We start from the raw sequence: 15,757 nt of genomic DNA on the forward strand, positions 1-15,757 counted from the left end.
TCCTTCCTTCCTTCCTTCCTTCCTTCCTTCCTTCCTTCCTTCTCTTCCTTCCAGTTTTATATCCCAGGCAGCAACAACATCTAGAAGTCCGAAAATCTACAATCACCTTGAGCTCCAGGGAAAGCATAATCTTGCACACTACCCACCCCATAAGAAGATCACGCCCCCCCCCCCAAGCAGGAGCAATTGCCTAAACTCAGAATTCAGGCACTTTCCTCCCAAGCAGTAACAACCATCTTATGCAAATTGAATGGCCCCTCAAGCTATTAGAATGTCTCCAAGGCTGTGGAGCCAGGACAGTGATCCCTAGATAGTGGTCCCCATCAGGTAATTCCCAAATGCTGGCCTTGGACCTTTGTGGAGCAGTCACTCTGAACTGCATCCGAGTCATCTCCCCAGTTGCACCAGCTGAAACCCAACTTTGCTCTCTCATATTTTCTAACTCTACCAAATAAATCTGCCTAGGCATCCTGAAAATTCTTTTTCATTCACATGAGTCAAGATCCTACTTGGCAGGGTGAGTTGAGGTCTCCATGTCCTATTTAGGGGGCTTCCTTGGACTCAGATGACAAGATGACATATTTTCACTCCTCCTAAGCAGCACAATATCTAAGTCATTCGGCTAGATAGCTCTTTGCTATAATTATAATACACAAACAGACAAACATATAATACTCAGTAATTTCTGATAGAAGAACCATAAACTGCTTATAATCTTTTAGGCATATAAATATCCAACTTGCCTACAGGTCAAACCAAACCATAAAATAATGGGAAATTATCAAGTAATAATGGCCCAATTATAGTGTAGTTTAAAAATTTTAATATTATATCACTAACTAGTGATTTAGTATGTGATAAAAATAATTTCAAGATTCAAGAAATAAATTCTAAGATAAAATGTAGAGGGAACAGAGGCAGAGTTGTAATAAGTTATGCAAAATCTAAGTTAAAAGCCACTGAGTAAAGAGTGATTTTTCTTCTTCATTCTATGGCCAACTCAAAATGGATATAAATAGGCTCACAAAAAGCTGAGAGTGAAGTACTGTATTTAAGAGTAAAAAAGGTAAATTGATCTTAGAGGGCATAGAATAGAGCTTAGTCATAATAACATTCCACCATTACTTTTTTCTTTATTACTTGGAACATTAATTCAAGATGTACATGAGGATATAATACTGAAAGCAGGCAAGCAAGGAAATATCAATAATATTTGCAATTTTTCTGGAGAATATGTCCATTGTACTTTTCAATTCCACCTTCATTGATGGCTAAGCTTATGTTGAGCTATTTATATTCTATTCTGTCAAAGTGAAAAATACAGATTTTGAAGAAAGACAATAAAAATGGAAAGCTGATTTCACACTAAGTAGAAAATTTCTCCTGCAGTGTCATGTTTGGCTAAAATAAACCAAAATAAGTGTAGCAGGAAGTTGAAATGGGACTCTCTTGAATGGTGGGGTCCATGTAAATGTGGGCGCAGATTTTCCAGGCTACTTCTACGGTAAGGGAATTTTAGGGAACTGGCTCTGTGTGGGGCCATGTGGGGGTCCATGTTGGGGGGATGCTTGCTGGACTCTGCTCTGAATCCTGAAGCCATCCTTTGTAACTCCTTCAGTGTGGCCCCAGATGCTCCCTGCAGTGGGCAACAGGAGTCCCAATCTTCCTCTTGGAGGAAATAGGGCTTGGGTCTGCTCCCGCTGTCAATTCACAGCAACAGAAGGATATTTGTCATGTCATTTTTTGCTTCGTGTAGTATGGAATTCTAGCCGGATAGACAGGTGCCTAACAAATCTAGGATTTGGGGTTAGATAGGATACAGGAGGGGGGAGGGGGGAATCTAGGCTACAGATACATCATGCACCTGGGGGTGGCAGGTATGCAAAGCAGGCTGCTGGGGTGGGGACACTCAGGACCTGGGCCAGTTGTACCCAGGGACACAAAGAGGCTGCCAGTCCAGCTCAAGAGGGCAGTGGTACTAAGAATACGTGTCCCCCCCAACAGTCTTAGTCAAGCTTGGTGTGGGATGCCAACATAGCACTGAGGTAGTATACACCTGTAAACCCAGCACTCTGGGAATTTGAGGCAGTAGGGTCTCAAGTTTGAGCCCAGCCTGGGCTACATAGCAACTTAGAAAGAGCCTGCCTCTAAATAAAAAAGAGCTGAGAATATAGCTCAGTGTGAAGACCCTGAACTCAACCCTCAGTACCACACATGTGTGCATACACATACCTCAGAGGCATGGAAATTGAGGTGAAGCTGCTATAGGCAGTTCAGTGAGACAGAAATGTTGTAGGTAGTCAGACAGGGGTAGGCCCGCAAAGGACCCAATATAGAAGGCATGATACCTTGCAACTGTGGGAGGGACAGGCATCTCAGCTGTAGGCCCTGTGGGCCAGGCCACAAGACAAAAGATTAAACAAATAGGTATCAATCATCTTTTTAAAAAAAGCCAGAATGAGTCATTAACCCAACCCCGGCAGAAAAAGCCTCTGTTCCTTATTCAAGACTGCTTGCTACATGACTCACTTCCCCATTTGATCCCACTTTAATAAATTTTATCTGAGTAGTTATGCTTATAATATTATTGGCTGGCCATAGGTTTGTTCCACTTCATGCCCACCTAGTGAGTCCCCATGTTTTCCAATTTATTTTTTAGTTTTTGTATTTAGTACAGGGCCTACAGGGTCTACCGGGTTGCACTATGTAGATTGGACTCATAGTGATCCTCCTGTTTACAGCCTTCCAAGTGCTGGGATTATAGGTGCGTGCCACCATGCCCAGTCTCAGTCTCCATCTCAGCACGCCTTGGGGTCAGGGCCGGTACGATAGGCCCAGGGATTGAACCCCTGGCTCCTGTGTCTGCTTAAGCAGGTACTTTAATCCACTGAGCTATTTGGCCGGCCCTATGTTTTCCACTTTAAACCCACCTCACCACATGGTTTTGCTTTATAAAAGTCCCTAGAAGAGGCAGTCTCCCAGACAACCCATTTGGGTCCCTCTTCTGTCTCTCTCTCTTTCTTTCCCCCAATAAATATATTCTACTCTTAACCTTCATTGTTCTTAAAATTCATTCTTCTGTATTATTATTATTATTATTATTATTATTATTATTATTATTTGGCAGTACTGGGGATTATTATTCTGTTTTAGAGAACATAAACTCGTCTTCCTAAGTATCTTTCAGATTGGGAGTTTCATCCCCTGTATCAAAGCCACCCATTCCTTCTCCCAGACAAGCTTCCAGTGTAGGGCAGGTCCAAGCTGAGCATGCCAACATTGGGGTGATCCCCTGAATCAAGAATGTGATTCAAAGCGCTTAGGAAACTTGGAGTGACTGAATCAACCCAGTCCCCATCAAGCTTTACGCAGGCCCGGGAGACCCCCTGTGGAACAAAGCTTTCATTGTCCACTCCCCTTCTAAGTTGCCTTAGTCATGTCATGAATGTGACTATCCAACATAACAATTACACTTAGTGACATTCTTATCTTCTTGGCAGAGTCCACCAAGAGACCTTTAAAATGTCATTTGTTGGTTCTCATGAAAGATTTGCCTATCAAGGAAAATGAGAACAAGACCTTAATTATCAGCACTTTTAGGATGGTTTTTAGATGGTTTCAAAAGTACAAAATAGGAACTGACTGAATAAAGGAACCCCTCCTTGAAGCCTAGATCTCTGCTTACTTTCTGGCTCAGATTAAGTAAAACTTCTCTTGCAGTCGATTAATAGAAGAGAGCACTGTTTTCTCCTGGGCAAATATCTGCTCATTTGGGGCCCACTGGAGTTTTAGAATACATTAAAATATACTGTACAGGTTTCTCCAAGCATGTCTTAAAGGCTTTTACTGAAATGGTGGAAATTTCTGATTCAAACGATTAGGTTTCCAGCTAGCAGCAGGACTGCTCCTGGCCAGGGACTAGAAGCCATGTGGAATCAAATAACTTTTGTCCTTAGATCCATGTTGGGTGACTTCAGGAGGGAAGGGAGAGTGACAAAACACATATTTCAAACATAGGGCTTCGCAACGAGGTTGAATGAATAGACAGTCCTCCCAAACCTCTACTAGATCTGCACTCTTGTGAGCAGACAGTCCCAGAATCAGGATTCCGCAATGCAGAAGGCTTAGCAGTGCCTAGAAGAGCCAGCCATTCATTCTGCCAGCATGAGCCAGAGCAGGCAGGGGCTCTGAGAGGCTGAGGTGGGAAAGCAGGATGCTCCCAAGAGTCTTGGGTTCTGCTGTGGGATGGGCACTCATGGCCAGGCAAAGACATTGGTCTGTGTGGCCCATCCTGGTGGTAGGCAGTGGGCACAAGGGCCTGTCCCAGGGCCAGTCCTCAGCATATGTCATGTTGCCATAAGCAACGAATGGGACTTCCCTGGATAATGTATTTGAAGCGCAGCCTGCCTGCCCTGAGACCTCGGGCTGTGGAGCTGGGCTGAGCCATGAGCTTCTCTGCAGCTCTGCATCTGATCCTGTTCCCCGCAAGGGCAGCAGAGAGCCAGGATATTATCAACACTGTGGGCAGAGCGGAGATGTGGGGGAAACACACAGACACGGCTACGTGGAAAGATTTAGATTTCAACTGTAAATATAAGAGCCATTTATAAGCTGAAAACTGTGCTGCTCTTGGAAAGAGGTTGAGATTCCAATAGTCCATTTGGACAGACAATGATCTGTAAACCTCTGGATCTGGCCTGGTGATTAAACACTTCATCCCTCCTCTGCAGTGAAATGAGGGCCAAAGGGAATGAAGACTGGCTGAAGGGAGGTTTGTGCAGGGAGTCTGACTATATTGGCCATGCCACTCAGATTTGGTAGTTCACTCTCCTCACTCCCACCAAGTTAATGCTCGTTCTGTTTCTCTAAAGGTCAATAAACTGCTTTTTTTTTTTTTTTTTTTTTTTTTGGTGGAACCAGGGATTGAACTCAGGTCCTTGTGCTTGCCAGGCAAGCACTTATTCCACTGAGCCATCTCCCCAGCCCCCAATAAACTGCTTTTTAAGGAAAGGAGATGGAGAAAACAGAGGAGTTGCATGACCTATCCAAGATCACCCAGCTGGGAAACAGGGCTGAGCCTAGAAACTCTGATGCCAGAGCCCTCATTCTTCTTGGCTGTTGCACTCTGTCTCCTTTTTTCTTGTTTACGTTCTCTTCCCTTCCTTTGCTTACCCCTTTGTTCCTCATTTCCTTCCTTTCTTTTTGTTCCCTCCCGCTCTCTCTCCCTCCTTCCCTCCCTCTCTCCCTTCCTTCCATTTTTCTTTCTTTGTACAATGCTAGGGATTGAATTCAGGGCCTCTACCCTGAGCTACAACCCTAGAAATCTCCCACATCCTTCTTTTTGAGGCAAGGTCTTGCTAAATTGCAAAGATTGGAATCAAACTTTGTGCACCACCACACCAGCCCCCACTTGCTTTTCCACATGCTATTCTGCTTGTCCAGAATAGTTTCCCAGCCTGGTCCACCAGGTGAACACTAATTTATTGGTTTAAGCTCTACTTGGGTTCTGAGAGGCTTAGGCCTCTTGCCCAGTTGCCTTGTACAACAAATGCCATCCTTGCAGTCCTCAGAGCCTTAGAGTAGAATTTCGCTAAAAATTGGGTCTTTCCTAGAAAAAGAAAGGCTATTCTGGGCAACAAAGGCAAGGCAGAGGACATCACCATCTCTGACTTGAAATTATACTACAAAGCTACTATGATAAAAATAGCATGATATTGGAATTAAAATAAAACAGAGCTGAAGATGAATGGAATAGACTAGAAGATGCAGAAACACCTCTCAACATAGTCAACCACCTAATCTTTGAAAATGGAGCCAAACACCTTTATTGGAAAAAAGATAGCATCTTTAATAAATGACGCTGGTAAATGTGGCTTTCCTCATGATGCAGATTATAACTAGACATATATCTTTCAGCATGCACTAAACTAAAATCAAAATGGGTCGAAGATCTGAATATTAAAACAGAAACCCTAAATTTGCTGGGAGGCAGAATAGCTGGAGCACTTAGACATTTGTGTAGGCAAAGGCATTATGAACAAAGCTGGGTCATACAGGAAATATCACAAAGAACCAAGAACTGAGACCTCATTAAAAAGCTTATGCACACCAAAGGAAATCACTAACAAAGTGAAGAAACAACCCAAAGAGTGAGAAAAAATATTTGCCAGCTGTTCCTCAAACAAAGGACTAACATCTAGGATATACAAATAGCTCAGAAAAAAAAAGCCACCACAAATTTAAGGACCAATAAAAAAATGAGCTCCTGAAATGAATAGACACTTCTCAGATGAAGAAGTAGAAACCGTAAATAAATATATAGAAAATAATATTCAAAAGCACTGGTAATTGGATGCAAATGAAAACTTCTGATATTCTGTCTCACTCCAGAAAAGCCTAATATCAAGGGATCAACCAGTAACAAATGCTGGTGGGGTTGAGGGGCAAAGGAACCCTTCTCTACTGTTGGTGGAAATGTAGACTGGTGCAAGCACTGTGGGGATTAGTGGAGAGATTCCTCTGAAAACTAGGATCAGAAGTTCTACTCAGTCCAGATATTCCCCTTCTTAGTATCTTCCCAAAAGAATTAAAAACATCATACCACAGTGATGTATGCACAACCATGTTTATAGTGGCATGGGTCATAATAGCTACATCTTGGAAACAGACCAAATGCTTATCAAATGACAAATGGATAAAGAACATATGGGACTTTGTCCATGTAATAGAGTACTATTCTGCCATAAAGAAGGATAAGTCTAAGACATTTCTGGTTTAACCAATGGATGCACCTTGAGACCATAATCAGGGAAATAAACGGGACCCATGTGTTTAAATACCACATTGTTTCTCTCGTATGAGACACTGAAAATATAAAGACCAAAATGTATAATAGATAATGGAAAAAGGGAAGAAATGTTCATATGAGAAGGAGAGTAAAGGAGGAAGAGGGAGGAAGGAAGGGACAAGGAAAGAAAGAAGAGAAAAAAATGGAAAGAAAGCTTTTGCAAAGAAGGAGGGAAGAGGGGTTTGATTTTTTTTTTCCTCACAGTACCAGAGACTGAACTCAGGACCCTGCACTTGCCAGGCAAGCATTCATTCTACTGAGCTATCTCCCCAGGCCCGAGAGGTTTGAAAGAAGGGAGGAAGATAGGAAAAACAGCAAGATAAATCATGTACATGTATAAATTTGCTATGATGAATATCATCATTATGTACATCTAAATTGTACCAATAAAAAGAAAACAAAAGTGGCTGCAAAACACATTCAGAGAGAGAGAGAGAGAGAGAGAGAGAGAGAGAGAGAGAGAGAGAGAGAGAGAGAGAGATTTTCTTTGCTAAAGTAATTCGTTAAGGTGAGGTCTTACTGGAAAAGGGTTTGCCCTTAATACCATTCTTAGGAGAACAGGTGTTCTTATGAGAAGAGAAGAAACAGCTATGTGGTACAAGGCAAAGAGCCCTGAGAAGATGTAGGAGAGATGGGACTAAGGTATCCACAGTCCGGAGACACCAAAGATTGCTGGTAGAATAGGAAGTGGGAGGCAGCAAAGGACTTTTCCCTAGAGCCTGCAGAGAGGACATGACCTGCTAATCCTTGGTCTTAAACTTCCAGTCTCAAGAATGTCTGACAATAAATGCCTGCTGTTAAGACCACCCAGCATGTGCTGATTTATTTGTTCTGGTGAACACTGGAAGCTACTATGCAGAATTAGCCTTCAGAACCAGATTCTCATTTCTCTAGTCATCATCCTACTGGCTCATGTTTTCAGACTTAGATTCTTAGTCAAATCTGAGAATAACTTTCCCCTCTGGGCAGATGTGAACAGAGGTCTACCAAGAAGAGCACATGCAGATGTGAAGTACGTCACTGCTCGCCTTTCCCAATGGTTTTTTTAAACAAGGAGATTTGAGTTGAGATTATATGAAGCAGTCTGAATAAGGAGGAATAAGATTTAATTCCATAAGCTCATAAGGCAAAAGGGTCTTCTTGCACTAACCATGTATGTAGGACATTAGCCAAGGCTGTATATGCTGTGGTCTCCATGGACCACCTGCACTCCTGGGCCACTCTCTCAGGTCACTGCACAAATACCTGTGTTTGCAGAAACAGGCTCCTCAGTCCTTGTCCCAAGAGGTTTTCCAGCCTCTGCTTTTAAAAAAATACCTGGAGGAGTATAGACACTGAAGTTGGAGAAGGGTAGATGGAAGAGGAAGTTAAGTTTTTAATAACTTCTTCAAGGCCTGTTATTTGGAAAAGGGATTAGATATTGCCTAGTATAGTTTACAGTGGAAATGTACACCAGATAGAAATATCCGACACAGATTAAGTTTTGATGTGGGATGCATCTTTTTCTTTGGAAGTAGACTGGGTGGCCTCAGGAAACAGGGAAGCCACTTAGGAGACAGAACAAGGAAGGATTGGTCATGTAGGCTGGGTAAGTGAATTAGTTCCATAAAGGTGTCGAGCATGGAACATTACTAGGTGTGCTATAATCTGCACAAGGAAAAGAAAGGCCAGCACAAATATTTTGTCATTATGAAACTAAAAGGGATATTTTGGCTAAACTGCACAAAATTTTCCAGCTTGTTATGATCCTAGGATTCTTTTTGAAACCAATTAGTCAAGTCTAAATAAGAAGTACTCAGAGACTCAAGATATACATGAAAATTTAAGGTCCTAATTTCAGAAATTTGAGGGTGGCATTACTATTAATATTTTAATATATTTAGGGCTATCTAATGTTTTTGAATGTATTAAATTTAATGATTTCTACAGAACTTTGAAAAGAAGATCCAAAATGTAAATCATGACCTCAAAATTCTTCTGAATTCATGCAGAACAAGCCTAATTGCAAAATGAAATTTAAATCCCTATGAAGAGAAATAAACTTTATACAAGTATGTATGTATGTATGTATGTATGTATGTATGTATGCATGTGTGTATTTATCGATACTTGGTATTGAACTCAGGGCTTTCTCACTGAGCTACAACTTCCTCCCACTCACCTTTTTGAGGCATCTGAATGTTGACACGGCATCTTACTAAGTCCCTAAGTTGCCTGGGCTGGGTTCGTATTTGAGATCCTCTTGCCGCAGCCTCCCAGGGTATGGGATGATAGGTATGTATCACCATGCTCGCTGAAAGCCATTTTTAAGGCAGAAAACCTGAAGTATTTTTGTTATTTTTCTTTTTCTTTTTTTTTAAATTGGTAAACAACTAGCCTCCCAAAGTTTATTAATATGTAAAGGATAATGAGATCAGGTATAATAGAACCAATAGAAATTGCTTAAAGGGTTTGAGTCAGGTTTCCTGAGAACAGTTACATTCTCATGAGAGATTGTTTGAGAAAAGAAACATAAAATAATTGTTTCTACTTTTCTACAAGTCACATTTCAGAATTAACAATCTATTCAAAACCCCATTAAATTTAAGGGCTGGAGAGATAGCTCAGTAGAATAAGCACCTGGATGGCAAGCTCAGGGTCCTGAGTTCAATCCCCAGTACCACAAAAAAAGAAAAAATTAAATTTCAAAATTGTCAAATTTAATGCATTCATACTACCTATATATTTTAATGTCTAAACTTGAATTAAAAACTGTAACTCTCTTTTAGTGATTTATAGTGATCTATAGTGGTATATGTCCTAGATTATTCTTTGATAATTTTAAGATAATTTGATATCCACATACTTGGGACATGATATTTAATTATTACATTTAGTTTTGCAAGATGATAACACAAATTCATGGCATTGTTGAAATCTGCATACTATAACTGGAGACTGAATTGTTTCAAGCACTACTGGTGCAATTAGCATAAAGAATCCAAAATAAGGAACCAGAATTACCAGACGGCCCTAATCTGCTGGCAAAGCCTATATTTTAGCTGTAAATGTAATATCATTTGCTGGCTTATGTTCCTCAAATGTAATACAACGCATCATTAATTTTGTAGTTTCATTTCTGAAAGCTATAAATTAAACATTCCTATTGTCTTAATTTTCTGTAACCTTTAATAACATTTATGAAAGAACATAGCAGAGATGAAATTGCTATAGAATAAAGACATTCTAGGAATATTTTAGAGAAACACTTCTTTCTTTTTCACTCCAAAGTAGTCACTGGAAAAACCATATATTTAGACTCTAACACTCATCATTTAAATGTAGAGAAATTGGCTCAAAATTTAACATCAGTTTGGATCTCCTAAAGAGGGCTTTGTCTATCCCCATCAGGCTTCTCTGTTTAAAATATGAATTCCAGAAAACATCCTTCACATATTTGAGCTTATGGATTGTACAAGGAAACAGTACATTTGAGAATGGCCTACCCTAGAATGAATCCTTTAGCTTATTTGGGTACTCAGAAGGCACGTGGTCGTGAGAGGCAAGGGCACTCAGCAGGTGTTCCCAGGAGAGCGCCCCTCCTCAGATTACGCAGGTCCCCAGTGGGCTATGGGTGGGCCCCACACAATGCTAGCAACCCCCTAGTTATGTTGCTCTCTAACAACTTAGACAACATTGTGTAAGGAGACAAGATATTTGTGCATTGTTATATATGTAATAATACTGCATAAGGATATAGTTGTCATATTTATCCCAGTCAAGAGCAGGCTCCATAAAAAGGGGGAGTGGGGCTGAGGAGATAACTCAGTAGAATAAGCACTTGTCTGGCAAGCACAAGGGCCTGAGCTCAATCCCCGGTTCTGAAAAAAAAAAAAAAATGCGGGGGGAGAGTGGACTTATGTTCTATAATTATCATGCCAACCTTCACAAAAAGCTGTCATTATACATATGTATGGCTTCTGGTTTTATAATGTTTCTCTTTCTGTCACATTATAATTCCTACCTTAGATTTGGTAGTGGGTCTTCCAGTCACAGCTTAATTAAACACTGTGAAAAGTGTTATTCATAAATAAATACACAAAGCCATTCCCTCTGCTAGAACAAGAATAATCTTGTGGGGCTGGTTGTAAGTTCTATCACCTGTGACAGTGCTCTAAGTGTTACCTCCTGGCCCAACTGTATTTCTGACAGCGTCCCAAGAAGACGGTCAGCCTGGCTCTTCTCATTGTGGGCAACTGCTCGCAGCTTCATCCTCTTCCTTGACTATGTGGAAAGTTCATTTGACATTAAAACAGGACATACATTGTAAAAAAAAAATAGACAATAGAACTAAGCTAAAATCGGTGCTTCAAGGGGACAGACAGAAGGGCAGGTCACTATATTTGAAAGGGTATCTTCTCTTATTCTTTTTCTGTCATTTATATCTGGTCTCATGCTAAAAAGGATTTTGTACTGGAACTTGAAAAGAACTTTATTTGAATCTGAGTTTTAAAAGACAATGATTTCCATAAAAGACAAGTAGAAAAAAGAGGAAAATACAGTAACATGTTACACTGTTCTCAAATATGTTGAAAATTAGTATTTTTCCTACACATATTATAAACTTCCAATACAATGTTAATTGGAAATTATTATATCTATTATAAAAACACCAGCTTAAAGTTGGTATTATGGTCTGTGAATATGGTCAAAATATCTATAATCAGAGAGAAAGGTTTATTAAAATACCATTAAAGCTAACTCATTTTTCTAGCGAAAATATTACTGTAATTGGAAATCCTGTGATAAGCTTCTTCTGGCAGAACTGGCGCTAGGATAACGCAGTCCCTTTGGAGGAAGAGTTTTGAGTTTTTATTGCTAGAGTGCTTCAATTTTGTAATGGAACCCTGAAAATGTGGTGAACACATGTGGTAGCATAGTGGCAGGTTTCTGCGATAAGAAGAGAATGAAGCTGAAGCTAATATTTCTTCTTAAATATCAGAAAAATATTTTGCAGAGAAACAGTTCATAGAATCATGAAGCATGTGCTGAGAAAAGTTCCAATAGAAGCATCCCGGCCCAATTCAGCAGCACAATAAGGTCCTACACAGTGATAAACTCTTAATAGGCATATATTCCTAAAGCCAACTACTTCCTTTGTTAGCACAGAAACATTTGTAAGTTCAAAGTTAAAAGAAAGAACCACAATAAAGAAACACTAGAAACTAGTCGCTTTGTTTGATATTGGAGAGCGGTATCAGTTTTTGCAGCAGATGTATCACTCCTTCCTTACAGGGGAGGTTCTAATTGTCTTTTGAGCATCACTCTTTTTCTTCTTGTGTAGAAGTTTACAGAATGATGTGTAGATTTAAATTCCAGATTTTACTCTTGACAATAGCATGAGCATGGTGTTATAGTAGCTATCTAACCTGGAATGCTTGAGCATGGGAGAGCAGGATCATTTTCTACCATATTCAAGTATAGAGGCAAATGCTCACTTGGAAGAAATGCTACACATGGGGCTGGGGAGATGGTTCAGTGGAATAAGCGCTTTCCTGGCAAACGCAAGGGCCTGAGTTCAATCCTTGCTTCCACCAAAAAAACCCCAAAGAAACAAACAATAAAACCAGAAATGCTACACAGAGGTAACTTTTATAAGAAAATACTAGAATTAGTAATATATATGTATATATATATATATATGTATATATATATATATGTATATATATATATATATGTATAATGTATGGTTTCTGTGAAGATTATTGAGGAAATACATGTTTAACTAATATGAGGACTCAGGACATAAGAGAACCAGTAATGTAACGTCCTGTAACTCTGTTGTGTCCCAAACTTTCTGATCAAGGAGGTTATAGGGCTAAGAGGAAAGTGATCAATGATGTAGAGTGTGCCTAAGGAGAGTCACATGGGGAGAAAACATTCTCTCAGGCTTTCACAGAGAGCTGACTGGCCAAGCAATGGCCGTGACTCATCCACATGGCTGACACTGACAAAGGATCTACAAACTGTGGTACAGAGTTTCAGGCTAAATCCTGAGGAGATTTGACAGACCTTGTCAGACATAAAAGTCACATTTCTTGTTATACAGGTCTTGCTTTGTCTTGGTCTTAGCCATCCAGCAGAAAAGTATAATAAAGAGGTATGAAAATTAAAGCCATATTAATATGCTGAGCTATAAAGGGCTCAAGTCAGCAACTTCTGATCTTGCTAGTCCTATGGATAACCCACTACTATTATGGACTACTGGACTATATTGGATTATTTTGCTGAATTCACCTACCTACAATATTTATTTATTTATTTATTTATTTATTTATTTATTTTTATAAAGTAAGTGTATTTTATTTTTTCCCCATAATTTTATTGATAAACAAATAGCAATGAGACAGTTTCAAATCAAATTGGTAGGACAGTTTCAATAATTAACACATTGTATACATTCTTCCTAGTGGTTAATTGCTGTACAAGATATGGACATGATATCCTATTTACAAACACCATTAGAACAAATCACTCTATTCATTAAGAGAATGTAACTATATATCTATCCTAAACACTTTGAATACACAGATACAAAATGGACATTCATCTGTAGCCCTTTTTTTGTTAAGTTCTGTTATTTGAATATTATAGGTGTGTGAACTCAGCAAAATATTCTAAAAGAGTCCAGTAGCTCATAATAGTATTGGGTCTTCCGCTTGACTGGCAATATCAGAAATTGTTGACCTGAGTCCCCTACAGCTCAACATAGCAGCATGGCTTTACTTCTTATATTTTGTTTTTACACTTTTCTGCTGGATGGTTAAGACCAAGGTAAAGCAGGACCTTTGCAACAAGAGTTGTAGCTTTTGGGTCTGATAAGGTCAGTGAAATCCCCTCAGGATTTATCCTGAGATCCTGCCCTGAAGGCATTCGGTACAATATTGAAATGGCAATGGAATACCCATCTCTGACAAAACTAAACAAAAAAAGGAGATACAAATGAAGGACCATTTTGTATCTGTATATACAAAATAAGATAGATATACAGCTACTTTCTCTTAATTCAATGAGAAGAAAAATTTATACTAATAGTGTTTGGATAGGATATCATGTCTGCATCTTGTACTATCAATGACCACTACGAAGACGACAATACGTAATGTACTAATTATTGAAACTGTCCTATTAATCAGTTTTGAAACTTATTGCTATTTGTTTCTCAATGAAATCAATTTAAAAAAAAATCTAGTATGTTATAGGGTGGCTGTTCCTTGATTTTCCTGTTTTTTTTAAACAACTTTATCCTTTCTCTGTCTTCTATTGTTCATCTCTACTTCTCTCTATTTCTCTATCTACCTAGCTCCAGCCCCTTCATATTAACAAGAATCTAAATATAAAGAATGGGGCTGGTGAGATAGCTCAGTGGACTAAGTGCCAGCTCAGGCAAGCTCAAGGACCAAGATTCAATCCCAAACACCACATGATGTGCTGACCCCCTTCTGGGCTCACTGAGCCAGCCACCAAGACTGTAATACCAGTGCTGGGGAGGCTGAAAATAGGAGGATCACTGTAAGTCTGAACTGCACAGTGAGACCATATACCAAATACATAATAAATAAATACGATGCACAGAGAATTTCCTTTATGATTCGGAACTTAACATGTACAGCTGTAGAATGATTCTAATAAATCCATGGATATTTGATGCTTCTGCAAACATTATGAATTACAAATGACGAGTATGTAAATAGCTATTTTCCATGTGATTACAAGAACATTAAGTTGGGGTAGTAAAAACCCTGCTTTTCTTTCCATAAAGGCTATCCATTTTATCCTAATGTTCATATGAACTGCAGCTCTTCAGATGATTTGGGGTGGATATCAACTCATTCCCTTACACCTTCTTCAACTCCCCAAATCCCCTTTGAAGTATTTTTTACTAAATATATATGATAACAAACACATCATTAGGTCTATACTACTGAAAGTTCTCAATGAGTTTCTAAGAATTCCACAATTTTGTGAATAGTTTGTGTCTGAAGCAGGTTTCATAGCTAATTAGTAATAATATAAAATAGTGATTTTAGACAAAGTGTATGTTTATAAGGAGCTGCCATTCACTAAACTTTTGTTTGATTTCTCATGTTGCAAAACTGTCATGCAGCATTCTGTTAAAGTACCAACTTATTTACAAGGCTGACAGGAATTAACTTCACATGTTGACTTATTCCAAGTATGCAAGAAGTTTTGAACTTCAAAGTCAGTACCAAGAAAGAAAATTAGATTCACATCAATTCAAGAAAATCACATTGTTAATGAACATATCCACTGTCTGCAAAGAGCTCACCAACATCCTGTTAATGTCTTCATAGATAAAACAGATTTATCTGGGCTCATCTATGCTTTCCAAGGTTTATAGAGTAATCTGCATATGTACTCACCATGCATCCAGTAACTCTAATTAATTAATTTGAAAAACTAATAATTAGCAACCACAAAGTTTTTAAAAATTGCCTTTTTAAAAAAAAGAAATATAAAACTCTACATTGAAATACTTCAAGGTGGGGCAGGCCAGATAACTCTGGCCCCCCCAGATAACTCTGCCTAAGCAGGACTGGCCTGCTTAGGCAGAATGCAATGGCCGGGTTTGAACCCCATGCTGTGCTGGTCCTGCCCCCAGAGCATGCTTAGCCAGTGATTGAGATTGGGCTTGGTGGCGTGCGCCTATAATCCCAGCAATTGGGAGGCTGAAAACAGGAGAATCATTATGCATCTGACTATGTAGTGAGATCCCATAGACCCTGTACTAAACACAAAAACAAACAAACAAATAAATAAATACTTCAAGGGGCCAGCAAAATAGCTTAGTGGCCTAAAGAGCCTGCTTAGGCAAGCTTAGGCAGGTGCAGGGGACCACAGTTTGATCCC

General features: G+C 39.4%; 1 protein-coding gene across 1 annotated transcript in view; it reads right to left on the bottom strand.

Annotated features, from left to right (window-relative positions):
• Window positions 1–15,757, bottom strand: part of Pacrg (parkin coregulated) — a 539,156-nt gene that overhangs the window by 211,438 nt on the left and 311,961 nt on the right. The gene's annotated exons all lie outside the window — the stretch shown is intronic.

The sequence above is a fragment of the Octodon degus genome, unplaced genomic scaffold, assembly GCF_000260255.1.
Source record: "Octodon degus isolate 3935 unplaced genomic scaffold, OctDeg1.0 scaffold00112, whole genome shotgun sequence".
Taxonomy (NCBI): Eukaryota; Metazoa; Chordata; class Mammalia; order Rodentia; family Octodontidae; genus Octodon; species Octodon degus.